This window comes from Xenopus laevis, chromosome 7S (assembly GCF_017654675.1).
Source record: "Xenopus laevis strain J_2021 chromosome 7S, Xenopus_laevis_v10.1, whole genome shotgun sequence".
NCBI classification, from domain to species: Eukaryota; Metazoa; Chordata; class Amphibia; order Anura; family Pipidae; genus Xenopus; species Xenopus laevis.
The window spans coordinates 47354752-47378493 of record NC_054384.1 but is presented as its reverse complement, the minus strand read 5'-3'; the positions used below and the strand labels follow the sequence as shown (position 1 = coordinate 47378493).

At 39.1% G+C, this 23742-nt stretch overlaps 1 long non-coding RNA gene across 1 annotated transcript; it reads left to right on the top strand.

Annotated features, from left to right (window-relative positions):
• Positions 1–514: 514 nt before the first annotated feature.
• On the top strand, positions 515–10689 carry LOC121396341. The gene is made up of 3 exons (XR_005962991.1): positions 515–676; positions 772–832; positions 10577–10689. It is a non-coding gene; the product is annotated as an uncharacterized LOC121396341 (long non-coding RNA).
• The last annotated feature ends 13053 nt before the right edge of the window (positions 10690–23742 follow it).

Genomic DNA, 23742 nt, shown 5'->3' with positions numbered 1-23742 from the left:
ACAATTTTGAGATAAGAAAATAAGTAATTTTAACAGTTTAGATAAGGAGAAATGTTTTCAAACTTTTATAACCTGCCAAACTTTGTAAAATGAACATGGTAATTACGGGTTGTGGCCACAAAAATGGGTGTGGTCAAAAAAATTTGCCGCGCTACATGACAAACATATTTTTGTCCCTCTTTTTACTTCCAAAATGTTGGGAGGTATGTGAAAATAAGTTTTGACAACATTTTCTGAGAATATTTTAAATGTAATAGTCTATACTGTTTGTGATATACTTGCACGTGTTATATTTACACAAGTTGCACTAATGCACATTGTAACTATCTGCTATAATGAGGTAGTTTATCATAGACACTGACAGCTTCTTTCTCGTTGTGAGGATCTTACATGGCAAGTTTCAACTAGGCAGTGTCCTAATTTTTTTTTATATTAAAGATTTTTATTAAGTTTAACAAGTTTAACAAGTTATTCCAATGGACATAGAATCATAAATTATTTTTTTTTCACAGTTAAACAGCGACAAAGTCGTCAGCAAAACAACATGAATAACCATGTCCACGGAAAGGAAAGAGAGATAGAGAGATACAGAAAGGAGTAGAACAGGAAAGCAGAAGGGGAAGAGAGAGAGAAAAGAACAAGAAAAAAGGGTGGGAGGGATGTAGCAACCAGCTAGGTAAGACATCACCGACACAGGCGAGGGATGGAGAAGAAGGTGGTAATGGATGGAGGCTCAAATATTTCCCTTACTCTCTTTTGTCCATCGTATAGTTCCTGAGGAACTACAGTCCTTTCGGGGCCGGAGCGTCCTGCATGATTTGCTGAGCAATAGGTAAGTAATAATTCACTTTCCATTTCTCCCACAGGTGTTTGGAATGCGTGCAATGACTATTTAGTTGAAGTGGTCCCAACGATAATTGTTCATACATAAGGTTAGAGTCTATAGAGTCTATAAGCGAGACCAATTCTTGCTTGTGAGGGACTTTCGTTGACTTCCAGTATTTTGGTATTAAAAGTCTGGCAGCCGTCAGTACGTGGAATATGAGGTGTCGAAGCTGTTTGGGGAAGGTATCCAGGTTATGATTTAGCAAGGCTAGTGGCAGAGTCAATGTCAAATGTGAGTGAGTTGCTTGTCGTATAATGATTTCAGCCTGGGACCATAAAGTAGAGATCCGCGGACAGTACCACCAAATGTGAGTTAAGGTTCCAATGCCGTTACATTCTCTCCAGCATGCATTGGTTACACCCGGGTAGTATTTGTGCAATAGATGTGGAGTTTTGTACCATCTATAAAAAAGTTTTCTCGCATTTTCAATATGGTTAGTACATTTCGAATACTTAAACGCCATATTGGCCATTTTAGTCCATTGGTCTAAGTCAAAACTATGTTAAGCTCCTGTTCCCATTTACGTACATGAACCGGTTTCTCAATTGTAGGTGTATCTGTTAGCAATTTGTATATTGTGGTAATTCCATTTTTACTACGGGGATTCTGTGAGGCAAGTTTCTCGTAGCTGGTAGATTGGAACCCCGTGAAGTCCTCTGCGCTGTTAAAGAAATGTCGAATTTGTAAGTACTTGTAGAACTCCTGCCTCGGGATATCGAATTCTTGCATCAGTGTGTCAAAGGGTTTGAGAGAGGAGTCTTCATACAATTGACCAATGGTCGTCAGACCACTGTTTCGCCATCTCGATAAATTGAGATGAGGGATAGCCACCTCCAGCATTTCTAGGTTTGCTTTTTGGGCTGGAAACCTGATAAGGGAACATTTACCATTGACTTTAGACCAAATGTGTACCGCCGTCTGTAGGGTATGGTTGGTTAGAGTGTGTTGAATGGGAAGGGCACGGGGTTTAACCCACAATAGTCCTCTAAGCGGCAGCGGCTTGATGGCGGTTTGTTCCAGCTGTAGCCAGTGTAAGTTGTCAGTGGGAAGGTTCCACGCTCTGATTTGGTCTAGGATCGTTGCTTGGTAGTAAGCTTCTAAGTTAGGGACCCCAAAGCCCCCAGCAGCTGTCGCTCTCTGTAGGTATTTTTGCTGAATCCTCGGTCTTTGATTGGCCCATATGTAGTCCTGGATTAATCGCTGGGCCTTATGGAAATATGAGCGCGGGACCATCAGAGGTAAAGACCGAAAGAGGTATATAAATTTAGGTAAGATCATCATTTTGACGGTGGCTATCCTACCAAGCCAGGAAGTATATAGTGGAGCCCACTTCGACAAAAGTTCTTGTGCTTTAGTCAGCATCTTGGGGTAATTGGCATCGTAGGTCTTGGATATAGAGCTGCTTAATTCTATTCCCAGATAAGTTATGGAATGCGACTGCCATTGGAATGGATGGTTCGCCTTTAAGCGTGCTATAGAGACTGGGGACATTCCCAGAGGAAGAATCTGCGATTTTGTGTCATTGAGCTTGTAGTAGGAGATTGCACTAAAGTTTTGTATAATCTTAATAGCTGCCGGTAATGATATTTCCGGATTCGTCAAGGTGAGAATAATGTCGTCAGCAAACATAGCCATCTTGTGGGTGATACCCTCTACCTGTATACCAGAAACATCTAACGCTTTCCGAATCGTCCTGGCGAGTGGTTCCAAAGTCAGGTTAAAGATTAGGGGCGACAGGGGGCAACCTTGTCTGGTGCCATTTGATATCTTAAAGGGGCTGGAAAGGAATCCCATATTATTGACTTGTGCGGTGGGGTTGGAATACAGGGACAAAATGGCATGTTTAATAGGGTCATGTAGACCAAAGTATTGAAGTGTTTGATCAAGGTAACCCCAGTCAACTCTGTCGAAGGCCTTTTCGGCGTCCAAACTGAACAATATGGTGGGTATTTTCCTTTTTGACGATAGTTCTATTAGTGCCAACATCTTTCTGGTATTATCTGGCCCCTGTCTTCCCTTCAAAAAACCAGTTTGGTCTAAGTGTAACAAGGATGGTATAGTTGACATTAATCTGGAGGAGATTACTTTAGCGTAAAGTTTGAGGTCCGCATTAAGTAGGGAAATGGGTCTATAATTGGCACATTCTTCTGCATTTTTCCCTGGCTTTGGTATCGTAGTAATCGTTGCCGTGAGCATTTCAGTAGGGAAGGAGCCTCCGTGTAGGATGCTGTTAAATAGGGTGACCAAATGGGGAAGTAGTATTTCCTGAAAATGTTTGTAATAGCCGGTGGTGAGACCGTCGGGGCCGGGGGCTTTCCCCAGTGGGGTTGTTTTGATGGCCTCTCTTATCTCGTCCAACGTAATATCTGCATTAAGTTTTTGCAATTGCGGAAGTGAGAGTTGTGGTATATCGACTGCTGCAAGGAAATTATGAATGGCCTCCATATTAGGCTGTGGCGTCGATGTATCATGTTTCAAATTATACAAGGAGGAGTAATATTCTGCGAATCTGTTAGCTATCTCCTTAGGGTTAGTGATAGGCTGGCCTTTAGCTGAAGTTACCTGAGCTATGGAGTGGGCTATTTGTCTTTGCTTAAGTGTCGTGGCCAATAGCCTGCTAGCTTTGTTGCCTTTGGTGTACTTATTAAGGTTCAGACGTCGGAGTTGCCATTCTACTTTTCTATTGTCGAGGCATTGTATTTGGTATCTCAGCTCTTGTATGGATTTCGTCCTAGTACGGGTCGGGTACTGTTTGTTCAAAACCTCCAGTTCGCAAAGCTGTTGCGAGAGGTGTTTCATGGCAGCCTCATTATTTCGCTTAGTGGTAGCAGCAATTTTAATTAAATGCCCTCTGATGACCGCTTTATGGGCACACCATAGGGTAGCTTGAGAGATGTTCGGAGTGGCATTCGTAAAGAAATAATCACGCAGAACCGTTTTACAGTTGTCCAAGTTTGGTTGGTTGTGCAGTAGGGAGTCGTTAAGACGCCAATGTGGACGGGACCTCAAATATTGATTGTTGTCGAGTTCTATATCTATCGGTGCATGATCGGCCCAAGTGTTGATTCCTATCCCAGAGCTTGTTACAGCCTGTAGTACAGTTTTGTCAACCAGAAAATAGTCTATCCGGGAGTATTTAACATGGGCATGGGAGAAGAAGGTATAATCTCTTTCCAAGGCATGTTGTGTTCTCCATACATCATAAAGTGCTCGTTGTGCCAAGAGTTTTTTCAGGATTTTGGCCTGGTAGGCGATACCCCGGGGACTAGTGGCAGGTCTAGAGGTACTCGTGTCTATCTCATAGTTCAGTGGGACATTAAAATCTCCTCCAATGATGAGAAGGCCCGTGGTTGCTTTATCTATTGTTTTAAATAGCATGTTATAAAATTTGGCCTGGTGCTTATTTGGGCTGTATACATTCACAATGGTGTAGGAACGGTCTTATATCTGTATGGAGACAATAAGGTATCGACCCAACGGGTCAAGCTGTTGCGATAGTACGCGATGTGGGAGCCGTTTGTTGATCCAAATAGCTACTCCATGTTTTTTGATGGAGTTCGAGGCATAAATTTGCGTGGGGAAATGTTTGGAGTTAAGTGTTGTGGGGTTTTGACTAGTAAAATGCGTCTCCTGTAACAAAAGAATATCTACGCTCAATTTCGTGCTCCAATTCACAAGCTTTGAACGTTTTTGTGGGCTATTGAGCCCATTCACATTTTGTGATATAATCTTGATCCCCATGTCGGTACGAAAGTGCAATCATAAATTGGAATGGACTTACTCAGAATCAAAGTCTCAGAGAAGCGAGGCAGTGGCGGGGACATCGTCGTATGAACAGGTGACAGCTGTTCCCTCTGCGAGGTAGATGATGGAATATAGGTATCTTGCTGGTGGTTGCTGGTGGTCAGGAAAAAGGGGAGAGAGAGCAGGAAAGAAAGAAGAGCTAGAGAGAAAAAGAAAACATATATGTTTAACATCAACAATATGTTTAAAACGTATATACAACAATACTGCTAAGGTATTGGCTAAAAGGGGGGGGACTGCCCGGTATACCCTGGGAGGAGAATGAGGATGCACGGTACTGGACCACTACGGTCGGGCAGAATAACTAGGGGGGGGGTTTGTGGGATGGTATCCACTCTAGGGGGGTTCCTAGCTCGGGGGAGCAAAAAAAAAAAAAAACAACATTGCTAAGGCATCATAGATGCTGTTGAATTGTATAGTCCTTGTGAAGACTGGTCGTCAGATTGGAGATCATGTAGAGCCAGGCTGCTTATCCGGCATCAAGGTCTGCTTCTCCAGGTTCAGTTGTGGCTTTGTTGACCTTCCTGCTTTGTCTTGTCTGTGTCACCTGTCGGATTTATGCTCCTATAGTCCTCCAGGGATATAAGATTCTCAGCCACGATGAGTAAGTCCCTCTTGGATTTAAATAAATACTTACTCAAATCGAGCCTGGCCCCGAAGTTCCCCCTGGGCCTGACTTGAACCAAACAGATTCTCTCAGGAAATTAACCAGACAGCTTTATTTGAGGTATACATTAATACAGAGTATTACAATACAGAGTATTAAATAATAGCTCACACGCCCTGAAAGCTCGTGAGGACGTTGGGGGACAATAAGCAATACAACAGATGACTATTTAACCATTTCTTCTTCCATGGGCTGATCCAGTGGCATCCAATCATCATTCTTGTTTTAGCATAACTGTGTCACTATTTCCATCTTAGGGACAGACTCACAGTCTCACTACAATAGCCAAATAAGGTACAATTGTCAACACAGTGTCCAGAATGGTATCTATGCTGTAGTTTCTGAGACGATGTGTCTTGCTTGGCCTTGCACTATACTTGTGACATGAGACAACAGATGTATTCCTTGTTCTGTGCAAACATTCTACATTCTAATAACAGAATGGCCTTTAACCATGAAGTGTAGAGTCTAACACAGCTGTTCTGTGGCAGTGTCCTATTCTATAATCTTTTGTTCTTTGATAATAACCATTTATGGCTTAAATCTAAAATCCTGATATCTACATTCCCCCACTTTTTTTCTTCTAATATAAGCAAAATCCTTAAGCTAGCACTGCGGGCTGAAAACAAAAAATACATTTAAAAATGGGAAAAAAAAAATTTGTTCTACCAGATAAATACAAAATGCTACAATCACAGTGGACTTCAACACAGTAATATGCATATACAGTATATATAAAGGCATTTCAATGATGAAGATAGAGAAAATCCAGAGAAGATGCATAGTCCATTCAATGTCCAGATAATCCAGCACCACTTCGGACTAGTCCTCTAGCCTGTGATGATATGGTGTATCATAGAATGGCAATGTAGAAATGTCTTTGAAATAGTCTCTTAAAGCATCAGTCCAAGATGTCACTTTTAGTCAGTGCAATGACGATGGAAGTTCATACTGTAGCAGAGTTGGTGTAATGAATGCTTTTGTCTGTGTGCTTCACCACTGATATAGTTCTCATGTGTAGCCATTGTACAGCAATTGAATATTCAGCTGTTAATCTATCTGGTAGATATTTAAACAAACATGCCCATGTGCCAGTCAAAAAGATTCAGCCAAGAATAGAAGAAAGTAAGTACAGGTGGAGTTATCTACAAAGAAACAAAAATATAGAAGATATGAGTACACAAATAAAGAAATATTTTATATTAAAACAGTATGATGACTGTGGTGTATAATCATGGTATAAATGCTATGGAAAATACAATAATAAATATTTTGTAAACGTATAACATTTATCATATAATTTATATATAGCTGTCTTATTTTTTTTTTTTGTAAATATTTAGCATGCATACATATACACAAATATAAACATGAAAAATAAAACATAAGTAATTGCTGAGTAAGTAGAATTGTTGTTTTCAACAGAATACTTTTATATGACTAGAATAAGTTATTAACATTACCCTGGTAATGGCCTGCTTGTGTTTCACAGTTACTAGTGATCAATGCTATCAATTAACCCTTTCCATTAAAAATTTTGAAATTAAATAGATTGCAAAAATATAATTAATTACAATATCTTGATTAAAAAAAAAAAAACATTTGTTGTAAAATCGTTCATCATCATTATATTTCAAGTAATCACAATAAATGGGTTGTAAATATATATATATATATACCAGTGAATATGATATATGTAGTTGAGTTGTGTAATGGTACTTAGAGATGGAATTACAGTTACAACAAACAATATCAATAAATGTTTTAAAGAGGTAATTAATTCAAAGTGATGGTACATTGATAATAATAAAGTTAATTGATACTAGAACTATTCAACATGTACTGACACTCTTCCATGTGGTCTAGAATCATGTCCCAAATTATAGATGGTATACAAAAAAAAAAATTTTAGATATCAAATTTTTAGATCATACCATAAATTAAAAAATATCCCATATAAACCATAGGACAATGTTATTATACTGGAATACTTATGTTAAAATATCACAGTAAACTATGTTTAGGATAACGTCTATGAAAAAATAAAAATATGTTAATATAATATGTGATGGCAAAAAAAAAATCTTTGAGCTTTTGCTTTGCCAAATGTTTTTTACTTATTGTTTTATATTAAGTGTTTAGACATTATTGGTTAGAAAATTTTAGTAGGGATTCTGTGATTCATGCATGTTAGTTAACAATCAATAAGAAAGGAAATGCATTAGTGATATTAGAGAAATTAGTAATTTTAGACAAGACAGTAGAGTGATAAAAATAAAATAGAAAGTATTAGAAGTGAGACATATACAGAAAAACAAGTTGTTAGTGATGTGAAATATGTTGTTACATATAAAAGTAACTATACAGAAAAGGAATATTAATTAAACAATAGAAAGTTAAAACAAATACAGAAAGAAGAAGGAAAGAAACATGACATAAACTTAGAAATGTCCGATCTCTCCTGCAGACTGCCAAAGATATCTTTGTCCTCGAGGTTGAACAGCTGTTAAAGAGATAAACTTTTCTACTAATCAATCTATGTCATTGTTGTCAAATCTTCTACTAAGGAAAGAGAACAATTAAGAAAAGTAATTTATAGTGCATCTAAATTTTAAATGCAAACTAATATTACTAAAAACATAAAATTTAATATGGAAACATATGTTTCCTAAAGTATTGTTTGCATGTCTTTCAACAGTATCTAAAACTACTCAAACAGATCTGGTTCTCTGGTCTGACGCTTTAAACACCTGCAAAATAAAACATACATTAGAAAAAATCACAGCAATGCTCATGGTTTCCATTCAAGAAATAAAACAAACATTATACTAGATTCCCAACTCTGATATAAAAAGATGTATAAATGCTAAATTATTTATTTTAATTCATTTACAACCTTTTTCAGAAATCATAGAATCCAGAATAGCTTTCTTCTACTTTAAACCTAACCTCCATTGTCAAAACAGAACACAAGGTTTACATTTCTACATTTACACTTTTGGTGTAATTTATTTGTATGTATAATTGCTGCTCTTATGATTTTTACATATACATTGCTGTATGTTTGAAATTCACAAGGAAATGTGGGAAAAATTGCAGCATTCAAGTTGTTCAAATTGTTGAAACCCACCAAAACCTTTTCAAATAACACTGGTGCAATATTAGATATTTCAGAGTCAGTTGTATTAACTCTGTTAGTTGCATCAGTTGAAGTGTTACAATGATCATTTCCTTTAGTAACAAAACAATTCTTATTACTTCTCCTCCTATTCAAATGACATGATCTTACACTGTCAGCTGTCAGTTTGTTGATACTGTGCTGGAGGAGGAAAGCTGAATGTCTACAATTTTTTAACTGAACCAGCAGTCTTTCTATATAAGAATACTGTAAATTATAACTGACCTGCAGCTTTACAGTTAATGAAAGGGAAGTCAAGACTAAATCCAGCAGTACTTGTAAAGTTCTTCCCTTTTTTATTTTTCCATCTTTTAATTCCATTGAAGAGGTCAAAGTATCCAGACTTTCCTCTATCTCATTTTCATTTATTTCTTTATTTAGTTTAAATGGCCCGCCATATTTAGTGATCCAACATTGAACATATTCAAGGAAAACATTAGGAAGAAGTAACAAAACAGGGGAAAAAGCTTCTGTGCTGCCTGACGAAACAGTACTTTTAGATACACCACTCCGTAGACTAATAATATCTGCACTAGGTTGCGAACCTTGTGGCACCATTCTTTCCCGAGATTTAAAAAGAAACATACTTACCACGAGCTGAGTCTCGACAATCTGTCCTTGCGTCACGACCAGAACCACAGGACCGGAACGAAGCCCCCAGAAATGGACCCCCAGAAATGGACGAGCCCCCAGAAATGTCGGATTTATGCTCCTATAGTCCTCCAGGGATATAAGATTCTCAGCCACGATGAGTAAGTCCCTCTTGGATTTAAATAAATACTTACTCAAATCGAGCCTGGCCCCGAAGTTCCCCCTGGGCCTGACTTGAACCAAACAGATTCTCTCAGGAAATTAACCAGACAGCTTTATTTGAGGTATACATTAATACAGAGTATTACAATACAGAGTATTAAATAATAGCTCACACGCCCTGAAAGCTCGTGAGGACGTTGGGGGACAATAAGCAATACAACAGATGACTATTTAACCATTTCTTCTTCCATGGGCTGATCCAGTGGCATCCAATCATCATTCTTGTTTTAGCATAACTGTGTCACTATTTCCATCTTAGGGACAGACTCACAGTCTCACTACAATAGCCAAATAAGGTACAATTGCTGTGTCAACACAGTGTCCAGAATGGTATCTATGCTGTAGTTTCTGAGACGATGTGTCTTGCTTGGCCTTGCACTATACTTGTGACATGAGACAACAGATGTATTCCTTGTTCTGTGCAAACATTCTACATTCTAATAACAGAATGGCCTTTAACCATGAAGTGTAGAGTCTAACACAGCTGTTCTGTGGCAGTGTCCTATTCTATAATCTTTTGTTCTTTGATAATAACCATTTATGGCTTAAATCTAAAATCCTGATATCTACATCACCCACTCTGGCTGGATGCGAGGCCGTTTTTGGGGTGGATCAGTCGCCTGGTTTGGTGTCGATGAAGTCAGGCCCCATTTCTCCAGGAGTTGCTCTGCATGTAGTGGTGTGTTCAAAATGACTTGATTCTCATCTTTAGTGACCAAGAGCTTCACAGGGTGGAGCCAACGGTACGGTATGTTGTTGCTTCGCAGCACTGTTGTAATGTTGAGAAATTCTTTCCTCTTGCGCTGAGTGTGGCTGGAGAGGTCAGCGAAGCATTGCAGCTGACAATATTTGTCTGGAAAGTCTTTCTTTTGTCTGAAACGTTGTTGTAGTTTCTCCTTGACGTAGTAATAATGAACCCTCAGGATTGTGTCCCTTGGGTCCCCTTGTGGCGCAGTTTGGGCTCGGGCAGTCTGTGAATTCTGTCTAGCATCAGATGATCCTGAGGTACATCTGGTAACAGCTCACCCATCATAGTACAGACATACGCATTTAGGTCCTGCGCAGAGACTGTTTCCGAAATGCCCCGCAGCCTGAGATTGTTGCGTCTATTTCGGTCCTCTAAATCAGCTAATTTAGCAGTCAGAGTTTGAACGTCTTCTTCTAGTGCGCTATTTGCGTCTATCAGTTCGTTATGCGAAGTGACTAACTCAGCCATTTTCTGCTCTAGGTGGTCAGTGCGTTCACCCACCTGGAGGATATCCGTGTGCAGCGAGGAAATGGCAGATCTGAAATCACCCTGAATTTCCGTCCTCAACGCCGCCAATAACCCCTTCAATGACTCAACAGTAATCGGTGAGTATTCAGCTGGGTCTTCTAGGGGTGCCGGCAGCGTATCTGCAAAGCGCGTGCGATGCGCTGGGCTGCTACCTGTGGAGTCGCCGCCATCTTGTGACGGAGTCCGCGAACCCTGATTCGAGGCCGCCTTGGGGTAAAAAGCAGTCATCTTGACCGGAGAAGCTTTCTTGCGTGACTTCCCCATAATCGCGCTGCTATGTGCTGAGTATGGCTCTGCTTGCAGGGATTAAAACCAGTCTCCGATGCTTGTTTCGCTCCCGCCTGCCTAGAGCTCCCCTAGTACGCGTCCATCACGCTTGATGGCTTGACTCCGCCCCCAGTGTCCTAATTTTTATGTATAATATGGCAGCATTCTAAGAGGTAGTGATATTATGGATCATTCAAGAATAATTCTTTACGCCAGAATTGCACTGGTGCCAAAGGGAGAGAGGTTTGTTGGAATAATGCTAACTTATGTGTCTCTGATCTACAAGCCCTCAAATATACTGCTATTAAAATTTAGAGATGTTCCTTCAGAATCAAAGTGCTATTTTTATGTGTGTGTAAGTGTTTTCTCAGCGAGATATATGTTGCCAGTTTTTTAATGAGCCAATATTTGACTATTCACTAATATATTTCACTATTTATATTTTTATAAAGTCAATATATTATTTATAAATGTTTTAAAGGTTTAGTGGCTTTTACTAACACTGTTCACTGATTGGTGCTTGTTTGAATTTATACACCATGTGATGACTCTAAACTACATCCTGGAGACAGTTAAAGGAGAACCAAAACGTGTGTGTGGGGGGGGATTGTGTGAAAACTTAAATAAAGACACTTCAAGTCAGGCCCGGATTTGTGAAAAGGCCACCTAGGCCCAGGCCTAGGGCGGCAGGATTTTAGGGGGGCGGCATGCTGCCCAACCACACCCACATTAGTTCAAAAACACTGGGGATGCGCCCACACCCACATTAGTTCAAAAACACTGGGGATGCGCTGGAGATACAATCATTTTTTAAATTTCCTGTGCGCCAATCCCATTGCTCCACTCCAGATGATGAAAATTTGCACAAATAAAGAGGAGGGAACAGGGGCGACGAACAAGAGTGGGCCTAGGGGCGCCCATTATGTAATTCCGGCCCTGCTTCAAGTTACACAACACTGACACCTTCTGGCCAAACTAGGAATCTACCAGGGCACACTGCATTAGGGACAAAGCACTCACTCCTCCTCCCTTACCCAATTTAAGTCCAGCACTTAGCTGGCCAAGCACGGCATTTCCAACTTGCAATACTTTTGGGACCTAACCCTATGGCTCCCTACAGACTCTTTGTATGAAATGTATCGCTTGTTACTTACAGGTGTAGGCTTCCTTTTGTGCTTTAGGGATGGTGAAGTGTTTTCAAGATTACTCAGCAACTACAGTTTCTTTAGACCTATGTATAACATAACTTGGACAAATGAAAACATTCATGTATAAAGTATGTTTCCATGGGTGAGGTCCATTTTCAGCCACTGAATACAACCAACAAAAAGTAGTGTGATACCACAAAGGATTTCTCCATATACGTTACCAATAACAAAAGCATTTTATTTAATTTAAAAGGACATAAAAAACTGAAATATACACTGATAGTGTAACACAGAAGGTGCCTGAACCAGATGCCTGCATAAACTATTTTTATGGTGTACTTTTCCAGGCACATCTATCAGTGAATTTGATGTCAGATTTAATTCAAAAATTGCAAAGCAAGAAAGCCCTGCGATTAGTTATTAGAGATTGTCCCAAGTAACAACAGCTGGAGCATATATAGTCTTCTTATAGGAAAGCTCTTTTTATGTTTTACCCAATGTGTTAATGCTGCAGACTATACAATTGGTTGTCAGAGAACAGGCAAGTGAGGGTATGGCTAGCTACAAAACAATGTGATTGATATTTTAAATTCAATGCCTTTGTGTTATGTTTTGGGTAGCCGAGGATGAGTAGAGTATAACAGTGCTTTATTAGCAGGATCATGCGGGCATTACACAACAGTAACTTTCACTTTTAAGCTGACAGGAAGTATGCACAGTATAGGTCTGAGCACAGTGACATCTACAGACCATTTGTATAAACACCACATATTCCCCCTATAGTAGGAAAGCATTTGGATAACTATAATGAACAGCAACAATTAAACAGTATGCATTTTAAAACAATATTATGCATTATTCACATCACATAGTCCTTGGTCCATGCAGGTAGTTTTCTGATTCTCTCAGTACGCCTTATAGGTTCACTTTCTCCGGGCCTATTACAGTTGACATCAGGAGTAGGAAAATGTCCTTCATCAAATGGAGCTTCTCCAAAGTCATATCTAACAGGAGCATGATGACTTGCATTCCATATGCGTCCATCAGACAGTTCATATGTGTATGGTCCTCGCTGGCGTCTGACTCCTTGTTTCCTTATTCCTGGTTTCTTAATTCTGACTAAAGATCCAGGCTGAAAGTGTACTTCTCTGGCACCACGTTTTCTGTCAGTATAAGCCTTGCATTTGGCTTGTTGATGTTTAACGATGTCAGCAGTAGATGATATTGTAGGCACAGTATTTTGTGGAAGTTTGATGTCTGCAACATGTAACTTAGTGCACATCTGTCTGCCATGTAATAATTCAGCAGGAGATGATTGAGTTGTTGCATGGCGCGTTGCTCTGTAATTATGTAGGAACTCTTTTGTAAATACTTTTCAAGATTTCCCAGTAAGATTTGGTGATAGTGCTTCTTTCATTTGCTTGTGGGTAATACACCGAAGATTTCCAATGCACGATATTCCTCTCTCTCAGAAAGGATTCAAACTCATATGAGACAAACTGTGGTCTGTTGTCTGATATTAACTCCTTTGGATTACCTTCTCTGTTGAAGACTGTAGTCAGAAATGTTATTAATGTAGCCGATGTTATATGAGAAACAAATGAAATTTCAGGCCATTTAGTATAATAATCTATCAAGGTTATAGCAAATCTACAATCTATAGGAGCATCTGTAAAAGGACCCACAATATCAATAGCAAGTTTTTTCCATGCTGAATCAGGAAATGGTACTGGTTTTACATCTGGTCTTAACTTAACTTTGTGTACAAAGTTCTTTGCCTAGCCCAGTGAAGTATTGCTTTGTGGTGAAATTGTAGACACCGGCTGTGTGGCAGGCACTGGTGCTGTAGTAATGAGACCATCAATTAATTGTAGGTTTAATGCAGCAAAGAGATCCCTTCCAAGTATAGCAGAACCCTTATTCACAATCAAAAGTCACATTTTGCAGTATTTGATTCAAATTGTACAGTCACTGGCAAGCAACCAAGCACAAGGATTGGGTCCTTTACAGTGTAGGACTGGGATGCCAAGGGCCCACCATAAAACCATAGACCGTGGGCCCACTTTCCAAACTATTATTCTTCCTCTACTCACTCAATCTCTTAATTCTCCTACGGGGGAATGTAATAAAAGTCAGTAACAGAAAAACTATTTGCAATGCAAAAAGTTATGCCTTTGTGCAAACAAATATTGCTTTGCGTGAATTTAATATAGCTTTTGCGAACCCATACACTGTTTAGAGACCACTTCCGACAGTGGAAGACCGTTTGCGAATTTTATAGTTTGCGCCAATGTAATAAAACTTCTTACTGAAAAAGTTGTTATGTTTGCTCCAAAAGATTAAGACACCTTCAAGTACTTCTTAAGAGTGCGCAATTAAAATTCGCAATGTGCAATTAAAATTCACAATGCGCAATTAAACTTCGCAATGCAATAACAGTTTAAGGATGTGGATTTTTATTCTTATTGGTGCAAATTGTTTTATTACATTCCCCCGCTAGTCTTTTATATCTACTTACTATATTCTTCCATTATAAAGCATTTTTCCCATAAAGAAAAAGGGAATGAACATGAACTAGGCCAAATGATTAGAAGCAAGAGGGCCCACTGAGCCTGGGCCCACCGGGAGTTTTCCTGGTATGCCGGTGGGCCAGTCCGACACTGGTCCTTTAAGTAACTGACCAGTTTCAGGGCAGGTGCAACAAGTGGATCTTTTGCAAAGTGTTTCAAGAAAATATGCTTTGGTAGCATAGAAACAGCTGAACCTGTATCAAGCATCATGTTAATTGAGTGTCCCTTGTCAGCAGACACAGTATTGACACTGACAGTGCATATAAACTTGGCTGGAATAAATGTACCATGACAGTGACTTCATGAACATCTTTAGCACAACATTAGCAGATCTTAGCAAAAATCTTGCAGGACATATAACATGATTTGCAGTGTATTTGCCTTTGCTGCATGTTTTTTTGCAGTGAATCCTTTTCCTTATCACTTTATTTTACCTGTGACTGTGCATTATTAGGCCACAGTGCTGAATTCACAATCTGTACAGTCCCAGCAGTTCCCTGACTGAGAGATTTAGCCTCTGCCACTGCTGTTTCGATTTGGCTAACAACTGTAATAGCCTGTGCAAGAGTTTTTTTTTTTTCCAATATTTGGTCTCTTAGCATTTCATCTGTTAGATTCCCAAAGTCACAGGTAACAACCAGCTCTCTCAAAGCTGCTACAAATTGTTCTGTGGATTCGCCATTACACTGTCCACGTTGGAGGAATTTATATCTTTCAAAAACCACATTTACCATTGGCACGAAAAAGTTCTTTATATCAGAAAGAGCAGTTTTATAAGTATCATCAGATAATGGTAATGTATAGAATATACGCTGTCCCTGTGCTCCCAGGCAGTGAATAAGTAAAGCACGCTTTCTAACAGCAGAAATCTCCCCTTGGTCTGCAGCAATAATGTAATTTTCAAACATACGGATCCAAGCAATAAAAGGTATGGTAGGCTCACCAGGGTTTGGAAGAAAAACTGCAAGCTGCTGCAGAGGTAGAAGAGCCATCTCGTCGTCAATTTGTTATGTTTTGGGTAGCCGAGGATGAGTAGAGTATAACAGTGCTTTATTAGCAGGCTCATGCAGGCATTACACAACAGTAACTTCCAATTTCACTTTTAAGCTGACAGGAAGTATGCAAAGTATAAGTCTGCGCACAATGAAATCTACAGGCCATTTGTATAAACACACTTTGCAGAACATTTTGTTTATACACAGTCTAGCTGTGATAATAAGAAATGGATTTGGTTCACCCACTTTATTTCATTACCTTTGTTAAAATCCAAAAATAGTAAATTATTTTGGCTCTAACAGTAAGCAAGTATCACAGTAAGCTGCCTATAGTTGCCTCATTATTACTGATTTGTTAAAATGATCTCTTTTGTCCTAGACATACTTCAATGATAACATCCTGACTCTGATCAGAACTCTGGTGACTGGGGGAGCAACACCAGAGCTGGAGGCTCTAATTGCAGAAGAGAATGCTCTGCGTGGCGGTTATAGCACCCCACAAACGCTAGCAAACAGAGACCGCTGTCGAGTAGCCCAGTTAGCCTTGAATGATGGACCTTTTGCAGATTTGGGGGTAAGAGTGAAGCATTTTAAGTGTAAAAATAAGTACATGACATAGTAACATAGTCATACTATGTATAGTAATTAGAAAATTATTATTATTAGAGTTGAGTAATGTATCCTGTCAATCTCTCTTCAGAATTCTTCCTATAGTAATGGTACTATTAATTGTGGGTGTTTTTCATGGTGCCACTTTACATGTTTCAGCAAGGAAAATAAAGATGTTGATAAAGATGATACAAGTCCATAATGTTTTTATCAGGCCTGGGGCCTTTTAGCATAGCCTAAGTGACAACCAATATTTTATCAAAAACAGACATTTGCCTTTTCTTTTCAGTCATTTGCGATTTTTGTTCTAAGGAAGTTGAAACCCTCTGGGAAATGTTTACTTCACTAATAACTCCCATTCTAATCCTACTAGACATATGATGAATACACCCATGCTTACATAGCAGATTTTTTAGAGAAAGTAGGTAGTGCTTATCCAGGCTGCAGCCTTGCAGAAGTTCTCCAAAACCAATGTTTTTACATGTCTTATATAGAAAAATGGACTTATCCTGTGACCTAGATTCAAACATAATGTGCAGATTACCAGTCCTAAAAAAGCAGACTCCCAAAATCCCTACACCAAACAGCTGTAAGAAAGAATTGGTTAGAAAATGAACAATAGCAGGACAACTAGTACCGGGTGTCGGGTGCTACGGGAATGTGCTGAACAGCTTGCAGACAGTTTCACTGATATCTCCAATTCATCCTTGAGCTCAGCTGTTGTTCCCGCATGACTAAAACCCATCAAAATCATCCCTGTGCCTAAAAAGTCTACTGTGTCTTGCCTCAACGATTACTGGCCTATAACACTCACGCCTATCATCTCAAAGTGCTTTGAGAAGCTTGTACTTGAAAATATGGCAACAAAAATCCCACTGAACCTAGACCCGCTATAGGTTGTTTACCTCCAAACCGCTCCACAGATGCAATTTCAACTGCCTTTGATCTCACCCTCTCTCACCTTGACGAAAAAGACACATATGTCAGAATTCTATTTATTAATTTCAGCTTAGCATTCAACACTGTTATTCCACAGCAGTTGATAAGAAAGCAGGAACTGCTAGGCATAAACACCCCCCCTCTGTAACTGATTCTAGATTTTCTGACTGATAGACCCAAATATGCCTCAATAGGGGATCACACCTCTGGGGTCCTAAGACTGAGCATAGGCTCACCCCAAGAATGTGTGTTTAGCCCACTTCTATTTACCCTGCTGACACATGATTGCACTGCCCAGTACAGTGCAAATCACATCATCAAGTTTGCAGATGATAGAACAGTAGTAGGTCTTATTAGGAAAAATCATGAGTCTGCATACAGAGAAGAAGTAAGACATTTGGCAGACTGGTGCCAGAACAACAACCTCACTCTAAATGTCGAAAAGACCAAAAAATGGTTGTTGACTTTAGAAAGAACTCTCACCTAGCACTGTACATCGATGGCTCCCCAGTTCAGATAGTCAACAGTGTGAAGTTCAGGCCCGGACTGATAATCTGCCCGTTCGGGCATTTGCCCGAGGGGCCGGTCTCCCCTTTGTTTCAGTGGGCCGCACGCTGTATGAATAGAAGCGGCACTTCACTGCTCTGCTTTTAATTTACGGCGCTATTAATTAGTGTCAGCCAGTAGGCAGCGTTGCGTGTGTACCTGTACTGAGCAGGAATGGCGCGGCCACTTAATTAGTTTATCTTTAAACTAATCTATGACCCGCCGTCTGCTTTTAATCAGTCCTCCCTGTGCTCTGTGTCTCTGCTCTGGTTCCTCCCCCCCACTCTCCTGCATGACACGCTCACGTCTGCAGCCCCTCCCACCTCCACAGAGCAGTGTGATATAGCAGAGCAGAAGAGGGGGCAGGACTGCAGAAATTATAAAAAATTAGTGGGCGAGGACACCAGCGTGATGTCACCACACGCTGATTTATTTACAAACAGTGGACTGCAGAGCTGTATTATTACTGGGGGAAGCTGGAGAGAAGTATTTTTTTTCAGGGCAAACCAGAGCTGGTACTGAAAGTGGACTGGAGAGTGGGCCAGCAGTGTCTCATCAGTCTGAAGAAGGAAGAAACAGCAGCAAAGGCTCTGAGGTGACCAGCATTTCAAATTCTTTGGTGGGGGGGGGGTGCCTCTGTACTGTACATTGTGAGCTGTGTGGCACTTTGAATGTTTTTTAGCCTGCTTCAGACACAGCTGTTCCCATATGTAACATTATGGTTTTACTGTAATTTAAAAGTGAAGGTAGGGAACAGTGTTTTTTATCAGGAAGGCAGAAGCTGTACAAACATATTAGCCTAATGTTTCAGTTATAAGTGTGACATGGAGGCTGCACAGTTTTAGTGGAGTGTGTTGTAGAATGTCCTATTTATAGCAACTTTGCAATTGGTTTTCATATTTTAACTTTTTTTAAATGAATGCTGCCTATTTCTGCTTTCAAATGGGGGTCACTTACTATTGCTCTGAAAGGCTACAAATGTATTGTTATTCAGTAACTCATGTATTGCTATTCATAGGGGTTTATTTATCAAAGAGTAAAGTTAGAGATCGCCACAGTCCACTAATGTAAAATTCCGCCACTCTCCATTCATTTCTATGGGATTTTGAAAAACGTATTTATCAAAGAATGAACTTTCACCCATTGACAAATCCTCATAGAAAATCATAAAAAATCCCATAGAAATGAACGGAGAGTGGCGGAATTTCACATTAGTGGTCTGTGGCGATCTCTAACTTCACTCTTTGATAAATAAGCCCCAAGTCCCTCATTCAAGCCACTGCCTAGTTTCTAGGAAAAACAAGACCCTAGCATACACATAGCTGCTGAACAAAAAATATATAACTGGAAAACCATGAATAATGATCAGTTGATTTTTTAATGAATTATTCTGTATGATCTATGGAATTATGGAGATACTGTACCTTATTATTGGAATTGCATTTGCCACCTTGCCTTTAATAAATAAACTGGGGCTGATTTACTAACTAATGTTAAATTGCTCCAGAGCAGTTCCCTATAACAGCCACTTAGACCTTCACTTTAATTTCAAACTGTTTATTGATTTCTATAAGCAACTGCACTGATATATTTTAGCACATACATTAGTATGTAAGTTCTGCTGGTTTTATTAGTTTGAGTGCCCTTTTGAAGGCTGAGAATTTGTACTTAACTACATTTAAAAAGACACTACAGTGTACCATATAAAGGCACACGTCTGCAGGCTCAGTTATACAGGGAACTCATGTATTATAAGGGATAATATACCCCCTACTGTAAATGATAAGGATATTAGAAGTCACTGAGGGGTTGTTCTGTGACCATATAAAGGCACAAGGCTGCAGGCTGAGGTATACAGGGAACTCTGAGAATCACTCATGTATTATAAGGGATAATGTACCCCCCTACTGTAAATGATAAGCAAACATAAATGTAAATACCTATTGGTATGTATCTTACAGGATGCATTATTAGTTTTCCTTTAGCCCAGAAACTAAAATGTACTCCTTCTGTATTTGTTTATGACTTGTATGATTGGAATGTGGAGCTAACAGAAAAGTTGCCTTTCTTAACAAAAAATGTGCAGCATGTGCGATAATCAGAATAAGATGGATCTGAAAATAACTCGAAAATGTAAAGGTGGCGCTGAAAAAGTCAGAGAGAAGAAGAGGAGAAATCTAGAAGCAGACGCTGCTAAATGTGCAAAATTATCAGATTTATTCTTCCAGAAAGTTGCTGACCCTGGACCCTCATCTATGTCTACTCATCTAATTTGCACTCCATCACCTCTGTCTGCTCTAGAAGACTACACTTCATGTCCTGCAGCTGATCTTGTTGCATCCACTCCAAGTCCTGGGGCTGCTCCAGTGGTCTACTCTTCATGTCCTCTCTCTCTGCTTCTGAGATGTGCACTGTACCCCTAAAATGCTTATGCTGTTGGTTCTTCTACACCAATTGATTATTATGCAGCTGAAAATTCATCCGCTGAGGGTGCTCCTGCAGCTATCATTTCATTACATTCTGCTTCTCCTGTGGCTAGCACTTCATCAGAGGCTGTTGCATCTGTTGCTTCATTACAGGATGATTCTCAATTCTCATGTGTTTGATGAAAAAAACTCTGCAGAAAGTGAACATTTAACTTTTAACTACTTTTCACGCCCAAACTAAAGTCAGCTGTTTATGTTTTTTAGTTACCACCCCAAACAAGACACTGCTAATCTTACAGCAAAAAAGCATTTCTATCGTAAAGATGGAACAAATCAAAAGTGGCTAACATTCTATGAAGAAAGAAGGGCTTTTTTTGCTCTGTTTGTCTAGCATTTTCAAAGCCTACAACAAATAATTCTTTCATTGATGGAACTACAGACTGGAAACACATCCATCAACGAATGGAAGAACATGAAAATAGTGTGAGTCACCAAAATAGTGCAGAAGCATATTTTTAAAGGCTACCAGTGGAGATGTAAGCAGCCTGATAAATGGTGAGTGGTGAGTGGTGAGCATTGTCAAACTTATTGGAAAATGTGGCCTTAGCTACAGAGGAGACAAATTTGAGGCAGCATACACGCTGCAGGATCTTAATCTAGACCATAGTAATTTTCTTGAGCTGGTTCTCCTCTTGAGTAAATATGACATCTGTATTCAAGAACATGTCAATGAATGCATAGAAAAAAGTAAAAAGAGGCATTTCAAGGGAACTAAGGGTAGAGATTCTCTATTAACACTGCTTTCAAAAACAACAGTAATGCAGTTATTGAAGCCATACGGCTGCTTATTCAAGAAAACATCGCAAGGCAAGTGAGGGATGCAGGAATGTTTTCAGTACAGATTTATACATCCCAGGACATTGCATCAAGAGATCAGCTTTCAGTTATTGTTCGTTATGTAACTACTCAGGTTCATGAAAGACTTCTTGCTGTGGTGGATTGCAAATCATGCGCTGGGGAATCCTTACACCAAATGCTAATGAAAGTGCTTGATTCTTGTAAAATAGATGTGTGTAAATGTGCTGGCAATTCTACAAATATGCAAATATGCAAGGACAATATAATGGTGTTTCAACATGGTTGACAACGGTATCCCCTGGCCAGATACATGTATGGTGTTATGCACATGTTCTGAACATAGTGCTTTCAGATACAACAAAAGCTACCATTCAGAGTGCATCACTGTTTTCTTTACTAAATGACATAGCAGTGTTTATCCGTGATTCATATCTTCGCATGGATTTGTGGGAAAATATCAGCCAGGATCCGCCGTAGGCTGTCGGTGAATGGTGAAACCCGCTGGTGTTCCAAAGATGCAGCATTGTGAAAAGTTTTTGGCAACTTTTCAAAACCAGACTTTGGTCTTTATTTTTGCCTTATTGCAATGCTTTCAGAATTTCAAAAGAATCATCAGTCTAGTCCAGATGCCCGTGTAAAAGCGTAAAAGACTATCATCACTGCTCAGGTTTTCCTGCGTATTTTTGATCTAACAACCCCATTATCCAAATATCTTCAGACTTCTGGAATGGAGATTTTAACAGCTTATCGGATGGTGAATGGAGTAGAAAAAAATCTGAAAAGTTTCACAAGATCTTTTGATACTGTCATAGAAGCAGCAGATAAATTTGTGAAATGGGCAGATGAGCAGCTTCAGCATAAATATGAAGATTTGGAACTTGAGATAGAAAAATCTCTGCCTATAAAGAGAATTAGAAAGAGGAAGAAAATGCCAGATGAGTTGTCTGATGATACAGTTATTCCAAATGCTCTTACAGCTTTCAGCATTCAGGTCCACAATATTATCTTGGATACAGTCCTAAAGAGCATGCATCAACGATTTTCAGCAGATGGCAGCATTTATGCTGATTTTGCATGTTTGGACCCAAGAAATTTTTCGGTTATAAGAGAGAAAGGACTTGCCTCCCTAGCACTGCAAGAACTAAGCAAACTGTTGCTGAAATATAATGAAAGGGTCATAGCTGAAAATTTAAAATTTGAGCTAACAAGTCTTGCAGCACATTGGGACAAATTAAATGCCTCTGCAGTGGATGAGTACACAGTCAGGGTCGCAACCACCATAACAGCTAAAGACCAGGACACTGAGTCTGAGTTGGAATTGGTGAACAAGAGTTATTTAACATGTAAGAACTGCCCTGTATGCTGCTATCAGTTACTACAACGGTACAATCTATTAACTGATGCATATAATGTGATTGGATTGGCATACAAATTCCCTTTGACTCTGTCTGTATCACAAGTAGCATGTGAGAAGCTTTTCAAAAGCAGATTAAGAAGCACTATATCACAACAGCACTTGGATTCATTTATGTTAATGGCAACAAAAAAAGAAGTTCTTATGAGTTTAGATGTTGAGGAAGTAATTGACAGAGTTGCTGAAAGGAGTGATTATGCGCCTGCTTATACCTTAATATGTTCTTAAACTATTTTTTCAAAACCTTTGGGCTGCTACTCTCTGTTACACTGTATGCCCTTAAACTGCTTCTGTTGTATTTCACACTCTGGTTGCTCTACTGAGTTATATGGTACCATGCATTTAATGATAAATTATCATCTCTTCAGAGGTCTTTTTTTTTTTTTTTTTCAATAATTTTATTGAGTTTTCCATAAACACAATAGAATATATTACGCAGATTGAGTATGTCAAGATAACAAAAGAAAAGAATATACAATGCTGTACAACATGCCAAAGATACAAACACATATCTATAAATTTATACTCAAAAGCACACATTCCAAAGGAAAATAATTAACATAGTAAATAAAATAATGAAGTAAAGAAACAATAATAAACCAAACTTCACTCAGTGGATTTACTAATTAATGTAAAAAGAATTATCAACAAAAATGGCAGTATCAAGTATCCAAAATATGCATGAACTGATAAAGCCACCTTACATTTCAATATATTTAGATTTGTAATAGTTCTAAGACTTTAGTTTTTTGACCAGGATCGATTAGTTTGAAAAAAAGAGACCAGTCATCCATGAATTTGCGCTTTAAATGTGGTTCAGCTGTTTTTGCCCATATAGCTTCTTGCCAACACAAATTATTTATCTGTGATAAAATATCTTTCATGGAGGGGGGAGATTCTAAAAGCCAATATAAGAATAAAGTTTTTTTCGTAGCAGCAACAAAACGAAGGATTAAGTTGGCTAACATTTTAACATTGGCATTGCATTGATTTATCTTAGAGAAAGAAGGTGAGCCAATATTTAAGAGGACATAAGCTGGAGAGAAATTAAAGCATATTTTCAACTTTGAACTAATGAAGTCTTTTAGTCTTTGCCAGACCAACTTAATCCGTGGACAACCCCAAAAGTAATGGAACAGGTCTACATTCTCATGCTTACATTTTGGGCAAAATGAGACATGACCCAATCCCTTACTTTTGCGAAAAAGCTTCCCGTATCCCAGGTGGATCAGTTTGAAATGCTGGACTCTCCAGTCCTCTGAGGTAAAATACTTGTTAAATTTTGTAATAGAAGAGGACAATTGGGAAGGGGTAATTTCACAATGCAAATAATTTGTCCATTTTAA